General features: G+C 36.3%; 1 long non-coding RNA gene across 2 annotated transcripts; it reads right to left on the reverse strand.

Moving 5' to 3' along the window:
* Positions 1-6,826: 6,826 nt before the first annotated feature.
* LOC310897291 lies at positions 6,827-18,698 on the reverse strand. Of its 2 annotated transcripts, none has more exons than XR_014582200.1 (3): positions 16,469-18,698; positions 15,365-15,880; positions 6,827-14,475 (listed from the first exon to the last, which is right to left on the reverse strand). It is a non-coding gene; the product is annotated as an uncharacterized lncRNA (long non-coding RNA). The 2 variants fall into 2 exon arrangements; XR_014582201.1 differs by having other exon boundaries at positions 15,365-16,599; positions 17,289-17,432.
* Positions 18,699-21,624: the final 2,926 nt, after the last annotated feature.

Here is a 21,624-nt window from a genome sequence, read left to right on the forward strand (position 1 = left end):
TAACCAAAGAGAAAGAAAGGTACTGATAACATTACTGGGAAAATTATTCCATAGACTTCTTGTGTAGTAATTAAAAAAACTAACAATTCCCTATCTCAATTGCCATTCCTTCAGAAGGAAGATATCAACATTGCATGTTATTTACATTTTATATGAACTACCGTAGTTGTAATTACTATACTGGTGATCTAGAAAGTACTGCAATTGTTAATCAGTGACCACTTTCTTTTTCACCATCTCAACTTTGAAGTTGTTTTACATATGTGACATCTGTCTCCCAGCTGCTTTCTTAGAGAAGTCATTAAGATTTGCCACTGACTTCAGGGGCTAAGAGCTGGCTTTTACTTCATTTAAAGCTCTGTATACAGCTGTAATATTCTTTCTTATGGTTACTACAGTGAATTATAAATAGTTGAAGTTTCTAATCTGGGAAAGAAGTGTTATTGGGGAACAAAATCTGTGGATTTTGAACAGATGAGCAAAAAATACAGCACGCAAAGAGCAGAGTGAAAAGTTTACTTCTCTGAAGAAATTTTATTTAATTCAAATACTCTGAAGTTTACAAAAAGAGAATGTAAAGGATTGTGTCTATAACTGCAGCTTCCAGAGCAGACCAGTGCTCCAACCGTTCCTTCTCTTTTCTCTAGGGGAAGAATGGCTGTTAGTAGCCCTTAACAGCAGGCTGTCAAATGGCTCCTTTGTCAGGGACAAAGAATGTAAGCAAATAGGAAAGAATTCTGCCCCTGCCCCCTGCTGGCAATACTTCCAGCTTCTTGAAACCTGTTCTTTACCTTAAAACCTAGTAGTGGTCTTCAAGGTGAATCTAGTTATTGCCCTGAAATATGGGTCCCCATTAAGTCAATGAATTAGCCTAATTTGCAGCTGCAAAAATTGTACCAAATGTATTTAGACAAAGTTATTCAAGGAAGAAAACTTTGCAAAAAATATTAAGTCTTTTGCTGTTGTTGTTACTATTTTAGCGGATGACATTGAGCAGTAGCAGATATCATATGGGCCTGTCAAAAGAGAGGGGGAAGAAGGGTTATGGCAGTAGCTTGGCACCAAAGTATGAATTATGAGTTACAGAGAAAAATATATGAGCTTTCAATTGTTTTCTGCTGGTAACTCAACATTTTCTACGGAATGAAAAAACTGTTTTCTGAGTCATTCTAACAAGAATGTTTACTGTTACAGAGTCATTGCATGATTTGAAAATGAATAGCCAGGAACTTTTCCCTGTGATTAGTTGTGAATATGAAGGATAAAAAGAAATTGTCTTGGAACTACTTCAAATATAAGCTGTCACCACCACAATGATGAGAGTCAAGTTCCCATTTCTGAAGGTTATATAACAGTTGCAAATGTGTTTTCATTTTGTCTTGTTATAGGAAAAGGCCTTCTGGGACCAAGGCATTCATTCTCATTCTTTCTGGTTAAGTTACTACACGCAGCTGAAAGAAAGAGCAAGGAAATGGATTTTGATAGCAAAGAATATCTTTGGGGATTCTGCTCCAATCACATTTGTAGGCTGCTAATACAATGTTAATTGCTTAAATTCCTACCTGAAATCTTTATAAATTCCACCTCTTGCCTTGACTGTTATCAAGCAGTAATGAGCTGATCCAGAGCTCTCTGAAGTCACCAAAAAAATAAAAATAAAAATCAGTAATGAGGTGATTACCTCTGGGAGAATAATTTGTGGGCTGCAAATTGAATGGGAAGTGACAGTTGCAAGTATTTGAGTTGGGTCGTATAGTCATTATTGAGCGTGCTTGTCACGTTGTTTGTTTCCATTCTGTTATTGTGCTGTAGTGTAAATATCCATGAAAACAATGGCAAATTTCAGATTGTTATTAGTCTAATAAGTGATTGAAACACAGCTTCTGCAAGCATTCTTGCCATCTCTCATTTCCTAAAATACAAGAAGAAAACAAGAAGAAAGGCAAGTATACTTGTCTTGCAGATTTGTTTACAAGTTAGAATTTCAGTATCTGTGGAATCCAATTGCAGTGCTCCATTGTTTGCTGACAGTGTTTTCTTATCAAGCCAAGCCAGTTGAATTATTAGCGACAGGCATGGCAGGGCCCTGTGGACCAGGAAATTGATGCCAGCTAGTATTAGCAGTGCTACCTATGAGGAGAGTTTACTGACAAATTCAACAATGAAGAAAAAGAGAGCAAAATGAGAAAAATAATCTAAAACTAAGAACTGCATTAAAACGTTGTAGTGAAACCAAGAATAATGAGCAATGACCTGTGGAAAGCTAGGGTTAGTTACAGCAGATTTTCATATTTGTGTCAGATCAGGCTGGTTTCATGTTATTTTAAATATATATAAAACACATGCTGTATCACAAAACACTGTCTTTCATGTACTGTAACTATGTGTTGTGACCATCTGAATTAGCCTAGGTGAAGAGACCAACATAGCTTAGTGAAATTTTGAACCACTATTAATATATACTGAAATTGTTAGGAAACAATGACACAAATTCATGGGTTCTGGGGGGTATCATACTTCTGGAAAGTCACACTTTGCCAAAGATTCCAAGGAGGAAAAAGTGATGACAGAAATCGTTTTTTTTTTTTTTTTTGTCTTTTTATTATAATTATTTCTTTCTAAGCCAAGCAGCTAAGTATCATTGCACAAGAAAAGATAGCTGAAAAAAAAATCAGGTTTCAGCCAGCTCTATGAAGAACAAAGCCAGCATAATGTAGCCAGTTAGAGAACAGACTAGAACATTCCCCAGAATTAGGAAGGGAACCACAGATAAATAAAAATGCTGACAAAGGGACACTTGTACATTGCTGTAGAAATCAAAACAAGTCAAGAAATGAAGACCTCCTACAGTGCTTGCCCATCATGTTATACTTGTAGTGTTACAAAAGACTATGCTTATCATTTGCCTGTACTAGGAAGAATCCACATTTTAAACACATCCAAGTAACAGTTTTAAATTTGGTGTGTAATGTCTGCTTTTTCTCTCTATCTGACAGGTAAAGGAAATCATTTTATATAACAAACATTCTCATTCTCCTTTACTTGTTATTTTAACTATCCCCCTTCAGCAAATTCCTGTCAATTTATCTTTGAATGATGAATGATAATCGGTTGACAATGCTAAAAAAAAAAAAAAAAAAAGGTAATTAGGTCACCATCTGTCTCAGTGTTGGACCACTCCAACCAGGTCTCTACATTGCAATGAGGGATAGCCCAAAGCAATGTGATTGCAAGACAGATCTTATACTTAGCTTTGGGCCCAGCATTGTGTCCCTCATCTTTTCTTCAGCAACATGGGCATAGCCTAGGAATCACCGCATGCTGACTGCATGCTGAATGAATACCATGCGGACCTGAAAAGGAGCTGAGACATCATAACAAAGCTATTTGATAAAGTCCAGTAGCAGTGACTATATCCTATGTCCTTTAGCTGAGGAATTGAGGCACAGCAGAGCTAGCACATGGTTGGTTGTTCTGTGGCAGAAACTGGGATGTATTTTCAGGTAGGGGAAGGGATGGACAGAATTGGACAAGACAAAAACAGAGTCATTGGAGAGTTCTGCTTGATGGGACTTTATGCTTCCAAAGCAGTTGACACTAAACACTAATCTTAGGCATGTTTTACAGTACATTTGAAAAATATGTAGGTTGTTGCTTTTAGAGGAATTCATGGTGTTCTCAGGAGAGCTAATGATGAGAGACAAAACACATTGTCCTTAATTTTGATTGTATTCCATCACTCAAAATCTGAGGTCATATTCATTTTTACTATGAATTGATGGTAAAGGAATGTCTAAATTCTTGCCAGAAAAAAACAGCCAAGGACCAAGAGTAAAAATATGGAATATCGTCTGTTTTCAGAAATCCCATGACATTTTGTGTGTGAATATAGTTGATATTTTACAGAGAGTTTTCCAAATGCTGTGCAATAACCCAGGAGTATTTGTGAGATAATTGAAAATAACATTTTAAAAATATACTTCATACTCTCACCTTAAATTTAAGACCCTTTCTAGAAGGTATATATTCTAAACTACTCTGTGTCACAACAAAGTGAAGAATTTCTATAAGGTTGTATTTTCTTAGCTTTGTTCTTGCTCTCTTGGCTTTTATTAACGTAGTTTATTTAGCTGCATTAATTCTCACACTGGAGGTACTGTCAAAACGTTAAGTAATGGTTGGATTATACTACTATCATTACACATTTGACATACATTTTTAAACTTACAAATGCCATGACTTGAACAGTATCCAAATCTAAACGTGAACAGAGGCAGTTTACATATTTCATTATGTCAGATTTCCACCCAACTGAAACAAGTGCTGACGGGATTCATCTTCTGACTAAAGACCTGACACATGGCGGAGTCTGAGATTACAGGAAAAACCACAAAATGGTATCCTGAATATAAACAGGCATAAAAAATGCTGTTCTTTTCACAAAAGTTAATCCATTATCTTCCATTTCCTGAAGTGGAGCTATTCAACATTTACACAAGAACAAGACCCAATTTGGGCTTATGTGTAAATTCAGTGGGCTTTTTGTCTATCCATGGGAAGAAAACCTACCTGAACTTACATTCAAATTTGTGATTGTTTCCTTTAAAGGCTGCTTATGAGAAATTTAGGGGATGTGGCCAAATGTTTTCTCATATTGTGGTGGTTTTACCCTGCTGGGCAGCCAAACTCCACCACAATCACTCTCTCACTCCCCTTCCTCAATGAAAAAAACAGGACAAAGATATAATGGAAAGGGCTCAAGGGCTGAGATAAGGACTATTCACCAATTACCATTACTGGCAAAACAGACAAACATAGGGAGATTAATATGGTTTGTTGCCTATCACTAGCAGACTAGAACAGTGAGAAGTTAAAGCAAACTAAAAACATCTCTCCCCCCAATCCACCCTCTTTTACCTCCTGCCTCCAAGAGGTGTAGGAAACTGGCTCAGCTCTGGCCATCAGCGGGTCCCTTTTGGAGCCAGCTGAAACTGGCCCATATCTAACATGGGGCAGCTTCTGGGCTTTTCTAACAGAGGGCACCCCTACAGCTCCCCTGTCACCAAGCCCTTGCTATTTAAACCCAATACGCATATGCAAAAAATACACTTCAATTCTAGCATTTGTGGAATCATCCTATGTGGTGTCCAAAGGAATGAGATTGTAGCTGAGTCTGCCAGAGCAGCATGCTCCCCTGTTTGTGTCTCTCTTTCATTTCATGATTTCCAGAGGATACCAAGCCAAAGCAATCTGGTGATTTCTACATGACAGCATCTTTGTACAACCTGCTACACAGAAGCAACTATTCTGAAACAAAATGAACAATCCAAGTTTCTAAAAAAGAAAGGTGAATTGAAAAAACAAACAAACAAAAAAGAATAAAAAAGGAAGTGAATGAATATGTGAGCCTTCCATGGGCTATGAATACCCACCAGAGCTCAATTAGGAAAATACTTGCTGTTGCTGAACTTTTATTTTAACTCAATTTAGTAGTCAGGTCTGTTTTGAGGGAAAGAGTATTTGGATATATAACATCATGAGAAACACATTTGCACTGACCTTATCCTAAAAATATAAGCTGTTAATTTTGTCCATATAATCTCTGTTTTCTCCTTCTTCTGAACCTGTGTAATCATGTATGGCTGTTATAATCATTCTGTTCATGATTGTAATTCTTCCCCAGTATAGAAGACAGTGAGTAAAACCTAGCACATTTTCAACTAATTAGATGAAAAATAAACACATGATAATGCTGTCCTTCAAATGACTTTACCTTTTTCCCCATGGCAAACATTTATTACTTTCAATCCTGCAAAAAAACTTCCTATGCTCCTTTGCTAAGTGATGCTTTTTGTGGTCCCCTGTTGACTGTACTCAGAGTTACTTTTCTTCTCCAACATATGCCTAACCAAACAACAGATTTCCATACTCTGAAGTGGGTGCCAATTTACACAGGGTGAAATGCAGCATGCCCTGAAGCGATTATATCCCAGCTATCTCAGCTAACACCTTTTTGAGTGTTTTGCACTAGTTCATGATAGGAAAGCTTTCTTTTCATATTTCAAAGGAGGAATTTCAAGGCTCAGGAAAGAGGACATTAAAAACGATGGGTCAAGCCCAATGTTTTCTCTTTCTCAGTGTTGCACCAAATGAAATTCTGAGGTTGTTTGCTTCTGAGCTAGCAGTAAGAGGTAATTACCTACATGCAGACACCATAGTATTTAATGCTTTAAAAATGTACTTCCTCCAGAATCAGTAATGCTGAACAACCACTGATTCGCTTCTTCTCATCACCTATTTCATATGTGGATTCAGTTAATCTCTGGATTTTCCTGGGTTAGAATTTATAGCTGTGGCATTGACCTCCTTCCCGTTTACTTCCTTCTACAGAGGTGGTGGCAGGCAAAATGCAGTAGTTTCTCGTTGGCATCAACTCAAAAGAATTTCAAAACCAAACAGATGAAGGAGAAATATACTTGTCCGTGATTGAAATTAGGGGATTAAGGGAAACTGGACAACTCATCTCTGAAGAAACTTCAGGGAGCTTTATTTTTGGCAGGTAAGACTCACTAACTATGCTTACAAAATGTACCTTTTAAATCCCAGAACATGAGTCACTCCTCCTGTCTGGCTTATGGCAAAAGGCTAGGGAGAAATAGTTTATGAAACATGAAAAACAAAGAGAGAAAAAATAACATATGGTTAGTACATTTACTAAAGCATAAGCATGTGGGGCATTACTCTGGTAGCACACAGCACTGTTAACTACTTGGACTCTGTGATTTCTTCTTTCATCTTCAACAACTTAAAGGGGGGGGGGGGGGGGGGGAGCGTGGAAGGAGGGAAGGAAGCTGCTTGTATTGAGCCACAATTTACTGCATTTGCTGAAGTACCATTCCACCTTGGCAGTGTGTGGCAGTAGAGTTGCAGTCTCAGAAGAAAAGCAGAATTGTGAAAGCCTATTTATTTTTCACTCACTTTAAATAAGATTATATCTTTTATTATTATTATTATTATTTTTGTCCTATTAGCTATTCAACTGCAGATGTAAATCCTAAAATGATATATTTTTTTTTTAATTAATTGTGTCAACTTATAGTTTTTGAAAAGAGCCAGGATTCCTACATGCAAAATCAACAGGACAGATCCTATTAAACATCCTAATTCTGTTAATGTTAAAATGTATGTTTTGTATTAGATCTTTGTTTTAGATTAGCAACACAGTGAATTGTGTGTGAGAGAGTTTTGACATATGTAAAAGAATAATATTTTATTTCTTCTTTCTCTGTTCTGAAAATAAGCTTTAAATTTAAGTTTTGACATAGCCACTTATGAATTTCAATCTCGGAATTATTTGCTATTGTATAGTTAGAGCTTGGCTGGGATCATTGAGATTACCAAGGCTGTTCTCATACCTAGTCAGAAAATACAAGTTAAACAGATAGAAATATACCTGTGATATGGAAGTGTCGGTGGCTGACTAACTTGAAAGTAACCTTTCTCTTTTCTTTTCATCCCCTTTGTTTTCTGCATAAATACAACACATCAATATTCTTTATGTCCTGAGATTTTCACTTTTGCTGAGGCTGAGATTTATTCCATTATATTTTTATCATAAATTATTGATTAATTTCCTAACCTCCCTTATTAAAAATGCAGAAGGAAAAATTTGAATCTTTTGAAGGAGAAGTGTGGTGGGGTCAGCACACAGGACTTATCTTACCCCCAAGCTATAGATTCTTTTATCATTAGGAAAGTCCTTTCATGCATGCATATAATAAATGGTTCTTGCTGGCCTGTCTCAGATGGGTAGCAAGAGGATTTTGTTAAACTCCAGCATTGTAGTTTTCTAGATGTGAAGAGTGGGCATTCATAGTATCTACAGTGTGAGCTAAAAAGAAATAAGTAAAGTTAATTTACGGAGAGAATAGAAGGAGGAACAACCAGAGAGGAAGAACAGAAGAGGTCTGCAGAAGTGGCTGCTAGTGGCTGTAGAGACTATACACTCAGACAGCTACTGCACTTGTGTAGCATTCCCTATGGAACTTGAATTCATCATTGCCTTGCTGGGACAAAGAGATATCATGAAGATCCTTTGGAGTAAAGCAACTGAAGAGCACCAGCTGATCTGCTAGGATGGGAAAAAGAGAGAAAGACAGGGTGGATGGGAAGTCATACCTCTCCCTAAATTTTAATAAAGCATAGAATTCAATGAGAAAAGCTATGGGTTTTCCTAGGCATTTAGATTTTTACACTGGAATCTACAGTTGCTGACTGTGGTGGACTTAAAAATAAATAAATAAATAAATAAATATGGATTTATCAGATCAAGGAAACATCACCTGGTATCCAACATCAATGTATTCAAAGAAAGATTTCACAAAGTTGCAAAGGCATTCAGAAAACTTCATGCCCTCTCTCTTGTCCTGACTCCTGACTGTACACTGCTCTCCAATTTTGATAATATTGCACATCATTGATATAAGGCACACAGAAATGCTAGTTTGCTGTTTCCAAAGATCTAACCAAAAGGGTAAGCTCAGGTTACTGCATACACTAAATACAACGAAGCATTGGATCATTTGGGAATTGTCACAGCTGAAAAGTACTGTTTTGGCTTACAAAATCTGCCCTGGCTTGAAACAAATATACTTATGCTCAGTTTGTTAATGCACCTTGTGAACTGTTAGTATTGACCTGTGGCTTGCTTGCTCCACTAGAAAGCAGATGATCTCTAGAAATACCTACTGTCTGACAAAAAGCTTATCTGTCTTTCATCAAGCTCAGTGCCTACTGGTGTAGCAGTGATTTATTCTTTTCTGTGGCCTGATAGTCCTATTAATCATAACCAAACCATCTGGCTTGGCTGAGTAGGCACTTGCCAGACAGCTTGCCTGAGATCCAGTGATAGCATACTATCACTGCCCTTTCTAGCATTAGTACTTCATTCCACTTCTGTGATCTTTGCTTTGGCATGTTTAGCTGGCTTTAGTACTACACAAAAATCTGAATATGCCTATTATGTAAAACTTCTTGCTGCTCTGGTAACTGGTGTCTCTGGCTGCTAAAAAGCACATAGCAATTAGTGCAGTTTTCAAAAACAAAAACAAAGAATCTGTTTTTATTTTGATTGTGGGGGAGAACTTGTGACATTTGAAGATAAGGATAATTAAAATTCACACAAAATAGAAACAAATTAATATGCATTTCTATTTGTATATGGTTTAAGTGCCACATTTGGTTGCACATATATGTCTGTGGAAGCTTAGAAAAGAAACAGAATCTGTCCCAGGAAGAAAGCATTTTTTAGCACAGTCTGTGGCTGCTACTGCAACAGTTGAACAACCTCTAAAAAATGTATGGATATCACACTGGAAAAGGGTCTAGCATGTAACCAGTGCCAGTCTAAGTTTGCCTAGCTGGCTATACCACACTTGCCTGAAGTTGCTACTTCTGCCTGGTTGTAACCAGTGAGGACTTCTGAGCAGGGGCTTGTTGACTGTAAGTAGCTGATTCAATAAGTAGTGACAGATTCACTTAGAGCTGGTCGTAGGTAGAAATGTTACTTTTATGGGCTCTATAATCTTAACAAAATCTCCCACGTTACAAACACCTAAATGCACAGTGTTTGTCATGTTCATTGTCTCAGTGAAACAGCAAAGAAAAGCAGACTGAAAAATAAAAGAATATATTAAATTGCCCAATGCTTTCTCTCTTCCGGCTGGATGGTTGTTCAACTGTGCTGTGTAGTGTTCAGGATGGAGGGGGCTATTCCCAGGTGTGACACCTGCTTTTTGCATGAGTGATGAGGGGATCAGCCAAGGCTGGCACAAGGGAAGGCTCACTCCTGGTCCACATGTTGTCACCTTGGCTTCAAGAGGCATCTAAATGGAGATTAATCGAAATTATGGATGCTTACAATGTATTCTATGCTCAAAATCTCCTTCTGTCACTTGAAATTAAGGCTTCACTACTGTCGTATAGCTGTGGGCTATGTATATATACATGTGGGCCCTTTCACCAAGAACCAGTTCCTGTCCCGATTAGAGAAGTAAATCCTTGCTGGGGGCTGCCGTTGTTGGGCATATGTACTTTTCAATGGTGCATCCTCCCTCCATGCTACACATGTGGCACACTTCCTGCAATAAATGTGAGTTTGGAAACAAACTAATAATGAACTTTTTTCTTTTTTTCCTTTAAGTAAATATCCATTAGGAAGAATTATAAAAATGCAAGGATTCCATGATTTCTACATTAATATCACTTCAAAATCACTATTTCATGTATAAACAAAGATGAACATCTCTTCCTAAATTGGATGTCAGCACAGGGATATGGGAGAAAATACATAGTCTTATTCAAGAGAGGTATAAAGAATTCAGGAGAAATCTGGGGGACTAGTTTTCTTTAATTCTATCATTAACGTGGCAGCTAAATTAGGAACCTTGGTAGATGTTAGGAACACTGTACTTTGTTTCCTTTCTCTGATTCACATTCCTTCACTGCAAAATATGTCCTGAGTTTTACAGTTTCTAAATGTCAATGTTACTGTTATTGAATTTAATAACAATTAATACATTACAGAAAGTATTGAAATTGGCTACTTCAATCCACGTGTTATGAGATTTTACAAAAAATAGCTTCGGAAATGTTGGTTTAAAATTGTCTATGCATCAAGTAGACCTGTAAAACTGAGGCAATTCTGCATTAAAAAAGTATTATGGAGATTATTCAAATAATGTTAAAGGAATTTTAAGTCAAAAGATTGGGTAAAAAGCATTAAAGAAGAGGAAATAGCACATAATCATTTTTTCCCTAATAATTTACAAGATTTCTTGTAACTGAAATTACTCTCTAGAGTATGCTTATTTTGCAAAATATGTAAGTAATTCTCTTAATAAAATCTAAAAAATTCTCAGATTTTTTGTGGTCCAGTATATTTTATATCATGCAATGCTCAAGTTATTTTATTGCAGATGAGCATCTGTTACTACTTATTGTGCAAAAAACATACAATCTAAGCAGTTCTGTCCCAGTAATTTTCTTATTTGCCAATTCAAATCTCAAGACAAATAATTTCAGTGTCAGTTGTGCAGGATGTATCCTGACACTACAGCTTGTAAATAGAGGGGAGAATGGACAAAACAAAACAGAACAAAACAATCCAAACACACTCTTCACTGATTGCAGAGTGAGCACAGAAGATGGCAAAAAATTAATTTTTGCCATTGTCCCCGGAGCCTTTTCCTGTGCTGCTAGGTGGAAGATCTACATGGTTTCCAGGTGCCACTCAGCTGTGTACCTCTCATTTCTGTGACAGCCCTCTGTCCTTTTGGGACAGGATTAGTCTTGGGGGAAATTTTGTTGTTTCTTTCCAACATTAATTGAAATTGACAATCGGATGTTGAAATAAATAGATCCATCTCAATTCCTTTTGCCAGGTGTTACTCTGGGTTTCTCTGGAAAAAAAGACATTTCATGGGCATTTAGTATTCTAGGTATATTTCACATATTTTGCTATTTTAAAGGGGGTTTCAGTAGATAGCAGCCCTTTTAGACTAGTATTTTGACATCTTTGCTTGTTTTTAACAGGTTTTTTATTTGGAAAAATACTTGACTTAGGATTTAAAGTCTTATTCTTCTTCCCCTGACACTTCTCCACAATATTATAATAATAATAGTGATAAGCACAGGACCTCAGTTTGGAGGTTAATGTTTGGCTCCTGGAGCATGCCTCCATGCAAGAGATGAATATCATAGGAGGAAAATCTGAGGGAATTATGTGCCAGTCTCCTATTCCCTTGGAGAGGGCTTCAGTCACGAGACTGTCAAAGAAAGAAATGTAATCTTCACCATCTCCTCCAGATAAATTTTGAAAGTGATAACTGGAACAGAAACCTGTGGTACTTTGAATTTAAATGTATTCTGAACTGAGCTTTGAAAAAGGATTTTGGCAGTGGGATGTCTTGTTTCTGGATCCTGTTTAGGTATTGGGATTTGGGGTGTTCTGCCTAATTAAGACAGAGGCTGTTGCGATGCATACACAGCAAGGTAATTTTAGGTTTTAGTTCTGAAAAGCAGTGAGCCACTGATGGATCCTGGTTAGTCATAGTTGAAAACAGTGTTTCTCAGAGTAGCAGACTGATATTGAGAGGTATGAATTCTACCTCACTCCCTCTTCAAGTGATTTGTTATCTGAGTGAGCAGCAGGAAATCATGCAGCTAATTCACTGTAGCATCCTGAAGAGGCTCATGGAATCTTTTTGTATTTTTCTGGGTTTTAAAGACATTCTATAAGTGACATAGCAGAGCTACAGACTACTGGCTGTCTCCCATTATGTTTCTACAGCAACTTAGGTCAGAGCTTACTCTATATGAAAAAAGAAAAAGCTATAAATCTCATCTTCACAATGGTTGTAATGACTGCCTTGACTTCTCAAGGGCGATCCTTACCGCAGGCATTTCACAACAGTCTCAGGCAACACTATGCAGAGTCTTTATATTCTCTGTAGTGACTTTTCTTCAGGGTCTGGTGGGAGAATGGTATTATGTGATGCCCTAGAAACAAAGATCTGTTTTTGACCTTTTTATGGTTTTCATTGGGAAGTAAACAAAAATATTTTTATTTATTTCTTTTTTAAAATTTGTAAGTTAGACTCAGTAAAAGCAGAAATAGTATTAGGAAAATTTCCTTCGAGCAGAAAATACATTTTTATGAAACAAATCTGAACATTTCTAGCTACTTACCAGAAAGCGAGGTAATCTACAGAGAGTAACAATGCAACATTTTTGTGAATGGCATCAGTACTGCTAATTTAAAATATTTCAGTATTTTTTTCCCTTAGTGGGATCATACCTGTGCTTAGATTTAGAATTTAATAATCAATTATTGACAGATGCAACAATTTGAAAATCAGTCAAAGAAAATTGTAGCATTTGGTTTGGTAATGTTTGCAAGACTTAATGCATACTTATTCATGTTAAGAAAACAATTACAAGGGCCTTCAAAACATGCAATGACATTTAGATGAAAGGAAAATAAGCACATTTAAGTAAACTAATCTGTAAGCCTAGTTGTGAACATTGAAGCTTTCCACAGTTTCTAAGCTCATTACCAACATTTCTGGTATACATGTGGTAGACAGTCAAATGAGATATTATAAAATGAGCAATGAACTTTTGAATCCAAAATGGCTCCCCAAAGGTATTGGTTAACATCCATCTGCTAAGCTAGAGGCATCTTTTCTTAGCTGTGCACGTAACTGAGAAACTGTGTTAGAATAAAGCATCAAAGAAAGAAGTCTTTGACTATCCAGAAATCAGTAATTTGTTTCTTAGAATTCTTAGGAATATTGGGATAAGGATAAATCTACAGGAAACTAGACTGAAGATGTGAAGTTTTCACTTCATAAGTCTGTGAAAAGCTACAACTATTTTATCAGAACTCAGCAAAAATCCGTTTTGCCAGAGTAGATGCTGAAACATATTGCCCTATCTCATATAAGTTATGGAAAGCCATGAAGAAGAAACTCCATTCAACCCAGCTTGCTTCATTAAGTCTAAGAAAAACAAACAAAAAACTTTCTGTGAAAAATGTTCCAAGTAGAAATTTGGAAATTTTCAGGAGTTGAGATTCATTTAAAAACTTATGTTTCCTAAGAAGAGTGAAACTTTGAGTGGGCTTATGGCTGCAAACAAGAAAGGTAAGTAAATAACTTTCATGCAGAAGTTCGTGGAACTTTTTCCTGCACAGAAGCCCAAAGGAGACTGTAGAATATTGTTAACACATTCAGAATAAAATATGAATTCTAGAAAAACAAATGGATTTGGCAGGGTCATGTCCAGAAATGAATGAAGAATAAGCAGAATAAATTAACTGGGTTATGGGATAGACAAACTCATACCATTGCAATAAAATCATAATCCATTTCATCTGTCTTTCCTGGATATCCAACAGGGAAAAGTTCACCTTCAGGACTGAGTCAGGATGAGAAAAGCTACTCCTGTGGTATTAATTAACTCTTATTTTATGCAAAAATGTAGTCTTTCTTCTCGTGCCAAACCAATTTTTCTGCTCATACCACATAATCTCACCGAAGTCATAAAATGCACAAAAATGTGGAAAAAGTTGATTCGTGATTTTGATCCTGGTTCAGCTGATGTTCTTTGTGACCTTCAACAAAATCTATGTGAGTGGCGGCCTGAGCATGGCAGTCAAATGCCACTTCCTGATGCTTCTCAAGACTTGCTGGTTAAAGTCTGAACCCCATTTTGCTACTTCTGGGTGATACAGCTGGTGTGGAAGTGGAGGCTCATCCCTCCTCATGCAGGATCAGGCAGGAATTGCCACTGCCATGCTAGAGCGTTGCATAAATGTAGCCTCCAAATTGAGAGTGGGTCCTCCAAAATTTTGCAATTTGGACCACCCTGAATGATGGTCAGTCACTTCATCCTTCTCTGCCTTGTCTTCTCAATCTGAAATATGGGAAGATATATAGCTTCATTGGTAAATGTTAGTTTTTTTTCACTGAGGTAGCTATATTAGAGGCAGGCAGCATGAGTTACTTCTTTATTGAGTATCCAAAGATTTTTTTAATGTACTCTCTTTTGGGAGGAGATTATCAATCTTGGCATTTTTAGATGTGCTTGTGGTCACTAATATGATCACAGGACAACATAATGCTTCCTAAATGTAACAATTTCAATACAGTAGTTTGGTAACCAATTATATGCTATTCTAAACATTTCATTTTTTTTTTAAGCTGTGCAAAAAATATTGGTAAGTTGTATTATGGGAAATTTCTAACACTCACATGTAATGATTGGTAAAGGAAAATGACTAAAATCATCCTGTAATGGTTTGGATGTGCAAAAATATTACAGTATCGTGAAATTATGTACAGTTTGAAAACAATTGACCAATGATTTGAAGTGAAAATCAGAGGACCTTTTGTTGCACAGAATTTTTGCTGATTTGCCAGAGAAAAAACATCTCCAGCACTATTTCTATATGCCATAAAAAATCAATGTGGGTAGCAGTAAATAATTCCTGATTCCAAATACCTTAAATGAAGCCACTGAAACTCAGTGGAACATCTCTAACAGCACTCAGCAGTATTTGCATGGAAATCTTGTGCAGTAGCAGCAAGTGAAAACAGCAATACTTAGCGTTAAAAGCTTTAACTCCATACAGCCATTCCCAGCCTGTTTTCAGAGGGAAAAAAACGGGGGGGGGGGGGGACAAAACAAACAAACAAACAAACAAAAAACATGGACTATTTGGGCATATATCATTCATAAAGAAATGAGGATGGTTCAGAGCATTATCTTCCTGACTCAAATGTAGTAAAATGTTATCTTTTACATGGACTCATTCTTCTGCTTGAAAGACATTTGAATGGGCAAAAAACCGTGGATCTCCTTCTTCTGGTCCTTCTGTTGAGGCAACACCTACCATGCACAAAGAGACTGCAAGTAGGATAAGCACAAATTTAACAGCCAGCATGATTACCAGTAGCTAGATGTAACACGAGGCTCTGCCAACAAACCTGTGTGAGCCCAGGAGCACAAATGAGGTGCTGAAGGGTCACAGTTGCTGGTGCTGCTTGGCATGGGCTCACCACCACTCTTGCTGACAACACCTTCTAGCTCCCTAGGTCTCTCCTTAGTTTTTGGATACCTCTCCATGGCAGCACTTTACCCCTCGAATCCCTGAGCTACAGGCAGTCTTGCGTAGACTGTCTTATCTTTGCCTGCGGTTTTACCTTTCTTCTCTCGCTTGATTCCTCTCTATATCTTTTCTCACAGCTTCTTCAGAAAGGTAGCAGTTTTCTCAGGGGTTTGAGTTGAGTTTATGCAGCTGTGTCAGATCAATGCTTGGCTGTGGATCAAAGAGCACAGATCACGTGACAGGGAGGTTACAAGTCTGACAAGCAGCAGTTAGGCAATGTACTCCCACTGCTCTCTGTGCAAATTTCTCACCTCCTTTCTCCCAATAAAATGTAAATCCTTGCTCCGTTATTATTTTTTTTTTCTTGGCATATTCTGAGATAACATACTACCTGTCATATATAGCATAATATTTATCTAGAGAGGTTTTTCTTATATTGTCACCTATAGGGACTATATCGTTGTAAGAAAAGTAATAAAAACAAACAAACACATTTATTTCATTGTAGGAGAAGCCTCTAAAGCAAAACAAGAGCCACGGTGTACAAGCATATGCCAGAGCTCTATAATTTTCTGTTAATTGTCTTTGAGGGAATACTAATTTGTTTTTCTCTGGATTTAATTTCAACACAGAATGTAAGGAGAAGGAAGAACAGCCCCGTTTATTTCTGTGCTTGCTGATTTCAATTCCTGAAACAATATCTCATTTCCATTAACCTACTAGCTTTCAGAGCTGAACTGCCAGGTGAATAGAGAACTGCATTTATTGCTGTTATAAGTCATTAGTAAAATCACTAACTTCTCCACTTCTGTTCTTTCTCCCCAGTACAGCAGGAAGCTGGAAACCACATTGCTTTTCCTTGGATGTTCCTGGAGAAATACTGGACAAATACATCTTTCATCTTTATGAATCATGACAATGCTGCATAACTACAAAAAATACATATAGTGATGTTAAAACTGATAATACAGATAAAACTATCTTCTAATAATACTTACAGATAAAGACTTGCATGGGATATGTGTTCAAAAACATGATTATTCACATTACAAGTAATATTCCATGCCTATTATCTGGTAGAATATGATTGATTATTCACAGAATCACTCACACAAATTTGTCCTAACCATCCTTTTAAATACACATCTCATTTATTACATGGGATCTGCTTTGCTCTGTTTTCAACTCCTGAGTTGTTATCTAACTATTTGTTCAATGCTCATGTCAGATTCTTAGAGAAAGACTTCCTATGGCATGTCTTACAGAGATGGGTTCAACTGTGTAGGCATCATAGGTTAAGTCAGTGTGGTGGTTTTACCGTGCTAGGCAGCTGAACACCACAACCGCTCTCTCACTCCCCCTCCTTAGATGAGGAGGGGAAGAAGTAAAGGAAAGAACAACTCACGGGTTGAGATAAGGATGATTTAATTAAAGGGAAGAAAAAAATAATTATTAAGGAAAGATTATTATTAATTAAACAATTTAACTAAACAATTTAACTAAACAATTAACAATTTAACTAAAGGGGAAAAAAAAGGAAAGAGGAAAAGGAAGGGGGAAAGGGAAAACTAAACAAAACAAGTAAAGGCTATGTGGAAGTGCAGAGGAAAGAAATTACTTTCTACTTCCCACAAATGAGCGATGCTTGACCATGTCCTTGAAGCAAGGCCTCAACGCACGTAGCCGGTGTTCGGGAGGAGGACAGATGTTTTCACAACGAGAGCCCACCCCTCCCCTCTTCCTCCTTTTTCCACCTTTTATTGCTGAGTGTGACATCATATGGTATGGAATATCCCTTTGGTTGGTTTAGGTCAGCTGCCCTGGTGATGTTTCTTTTCTCACATCTTTGCCCATCCCTAGGGGGGTTAGAGAGAGTCCTGATGCTGTGCCAGCACTGCTCAGCAGCAGACACAACACTGGTGTGATACCATTGCTGTTTTAGCTACGAGTGCAGAGCACAGCACTGTATGGGCTGCTGCAGGGAAAGTTAACATCCCAGCCCGACCCAGTACAGTCAGGATGCAAAATATGCCTTCCAATGAAATAAACACTATGAATTAAGTTGATGTAAGCATGTTAAGAAACCTTGCTTCTGAAACATCACGGTCCTAAGAGAGCTCAACTCTACCAGGTTGTTTAAAAATATTGAACAGAAGACTATTTAATTTTAATATTATTTTTTTAATGATGTTAATGTTGTCAAAGCTATTCTGTCAAAGAATGGTTTTAGTCTAGAGGTTTACAATCTGCTCTCCTTTCTGTAGTGTGGAAATTGCACTGAGCAATTAAAAACAAACAAAAAAACACCACCCCTGAAAACAAACAAACAAACAAAACAAAACAAAACAAAAAACACGTGCACAAAAAAAAAAAGCCACTTTTTTTTTTTTGGAAGTAGTTGTGGAAGAATATTGGGCATAAGGAGAACTACTTTCAAATGTAATATGAGAAAAACTGCTGCTGCTTAGTCCTGGCACTCCTACATACTGGCAAATCTTGTGATTAAGTCAAATAATCTGAGAAAAGTATGCCAACTAGCTCTTCAGTGTAATGTTATTGGAAAACTGGGCTGTGTGGTTGTCTTGTCCTTGACATTTGCAGTAGTTCTATTTTATTATTTCAGCTGGTATTAGCAATGATATTTATAATTTAGTTAAACTTCCACTGGTAAATACTCTACTATGAGGCATTGATACAAACTCTTAGGCCTTCCTCTTTTTAATTTCTGTTGCTATGTCCCCCTTGCTAATATGACATAGAAAAAGAACAAAAAATGAAAGAAGACTGCAGGAGAAAACAAACAACAACAAAAAAGCTAAAAATTAGTCTGAACATGTCGTCTTTTATATTTAAAAATTATTTGAATGGACATGCATACCATTTTCAGACTTCTTTGATTTGCTGTCATAAACTATAAATACGAAATGAATATTAACTCTAGACTTTACTGCAGTTTACCTGATGTCAGTCTTGCAAAATTGAAGCCATTCATGTTTAAATCGCTTAGTATTTGAAGCCATTTGGACCTGTTGGCCTTTGAGTTATATAGTAGAAGCCCTAAAATGGGTTATTTCAAATACAACTGCAGGTAACGAATAATTCATGAATGAATCTTAAGTGCGTTGAATAAATAAAAAATGATTCATTTAAAGAGGCTTAGATTGAATAATAAATACTGTTTGAGATTATTTCATCAACTATTTTTTAATGAATATTACTGCCAAAATTATCTCTCCAACTTGCAAGGAAAGAGGAAAACCCATGTAAATATGACTCATACAGGCCATGGGAATTCTTTTTTTATTTTTATTTTTTGTAAAGAGATTAAAAATGAATAAACTTTGAAACAGGTGTTTTCATATACTTATTCAATAAAAAACATATATACATAACTATTTCAAGGTATATATGATTTTTTTAATGAAATAATTTATAAATTTCTATGTATTTTGTTTACATAATACAAACACTGATGACGAGCAGCACTGTTTACCATGTTTTGAAATACAGTGCAAAGAGAAAAAAAGGTTAGCAGGGGACTTCAAGGAAATCAAAAATGCACTTGTTCAGAGAGCAACAACCTTCTATGATGTTTACAACAGAAAAATAGCTTGAAGACCTTTATGAAGAGAATGCTCTGCCTCATCTCTTTTGTAAATGGAATAATGTAATTACTGAGATTAAGAAGAACCATGTTAAAACAAAAGAAAGGGAAAAAAAATAGAAACAAGAAGTGCTTTTAATGTAACATGAAATCTTTACAGTGTTCCTTGTCAAAGCAAAAAAGCTTCTATGAGCAGAACATGGTCGCAGATACAAGCTGAGTGAAAAAACAAACAAACAAACAACAACAACAAAAAAACCCACCTACTGAATGACTCCAGCTTTAAGGAGGCAGATAACACTGTCATGAAATATTTTTTCTTTTCTTTTATGAATTCTAAAGCTCCAGTTGCAAAACATTCTGCTCCTTTTTACCTCCTGATTGTGTTGCACTGAAAACCTTGAAGAACTGACACAAGATTCCTGAGTTCAGATTTTCCATCCAGATTGCTAGCTGCCCACTTTTTGGATTCAGTAAAATAAACAGGATTTCATTTTACTACTAGTATATTGCAAAATCATCCTTGGATCTATCAATATGAAACTCAATGAAGAAATCAGGTTACTTTATCTCTTTATGATTCAGTTTGTTTCTTTTTTTATTTTTATTTCGTGTGTGTGCATGTGTTTGTTTGTTTTCCCACTAGAATTAAAACTTTCTGAGCAGAGAGGACTGGAAAAGCAATGTATAGAGTTTGCTAAATATATGTTACAAGAAACTGTAAGACATTAAATGATCTAATTGAAAAAAAATATATGCTACATCACCCATTATCTCTGAAACTGCATAAATGACTCTAAAATCTTATAACAGAAAGTTGTTGTTTGTCAAGACAGACAATCTCTTTCCAAGCTGGAATAGACTGAAGCTGAGCTGCTCATTCATGAAAGAAATTAATTAATTTCTCTGTTTCCAATATTTTGAAAAGAAATTTAGATTAAAATAGCTATAAGGCAGTTTGTGAAATGCTTTGCTCAGCTGAGGTAGTCCAGCGAGAGAGCAATCACAGGACTAAATTGACTATTTAAGACACTATGATGTTTTTTAATAGCCTCTGATCTCTTATACGTAATAGTTAAGGGGATTTTTTTTAGACAACTATAGATGTACAATCTGTAAAAATAAAAAGCATTCCAGTGATTCTCTTAATCTTGATATATAGTGCTATGTTTATCTTCTCCATTTTGATCTCATTATATAGATCATCTTTGATAATGACATCTCCACAAATGTGGTTTTACTATGTAAACAAAAGAATGTGTATATAGTCAGCAGGCTGCCAGATAGCTTGAGGAAACTTAGAGAAGATGGGAACACTGATCAGGCTTTAAAGTTCACAGCCCTAAATTCTCAGATAGACCTCATGGATGAAGACTGCTAAATTTTGTTATTAAAAAAGATATCAACTTTAAAGACACAGAGCATATGAGGTGCTGAAATCATTCAGATACTTCTAAGTGGGAACTGAAGGCTCTCCAAAATTTTTCAAAACGCTGTTGAATGAAAGCCTAGCTTGATCAACCAAATAATATTTTTAATAGTGATCTAAACAGTAGCATGGATAACTTTTAGCACATAAAACAGCAATTTAAATGAAAAAAAAATATTACAAAGATAATTTTTTCTCTTTGGAGCTCTAAAATGTTTGGGCTGAGATTCATATTTTCCTCTGTGCATTGCCTAATTTGTTGCAGTTTCTTCCAGAAGCAAATAATGAGCAAGGATATATCAATTAGAGCCAGATGGAAACATGAGGAACTATGTGTCACGTTGCTGTCAGCTCTTGTCAGAAAACCACAAAGTGCTCCTCAGATTCAATTTTCAAAGCTTCTATCTTAACTCATATTTTCAATGTGAATGTTACAATGGGAAGAAAACAACAACAACAACACACTTTTTTATGTAGTCCATTTCTTTAAAAGAAATATCCCTTCATAATATATTTGAAAAATTCTTCAGTAGAAAACAAGAAAACCAAGGTAGTAACTGCATGTTCAGGGAAATATTCACCACTTTTTAATATAATAAAAGATAAAGGATCAGAGCTTATTGTTTGGAAGGAAATATTTAGTCATACAAAATTGCATAGGTTCAATATTTTAAATTGACTGCAATTTTGTTTCTTGGTTAATCTACTCTGGCAAAGTGAAAGGCCTGAAAAATGTGTATGCGTTAAAGGGCTCCAACACCTTTAAAGTTCCTCATTTTGGCAGAGTGCTTTAATGCAACCTTAGTTTAAATGCGAATCAGGCCTTTAGGCATATAAAATGTCTATTTCAGTTTGTCAGGTCTTTATACTTGAGTTTCCCATGGCATAAATGATTACATTCACAACATAGGAAAACACTGA

This window comes from Anser anser, assembly GCF_964211835.1.
Source record: "Anser anser genome assembly, chromosome: 3".
NCBI lineage: Eukaryota > Metazoa > Chordata > Aves > Anseriformes > Anatidae > Anser > Anser anser.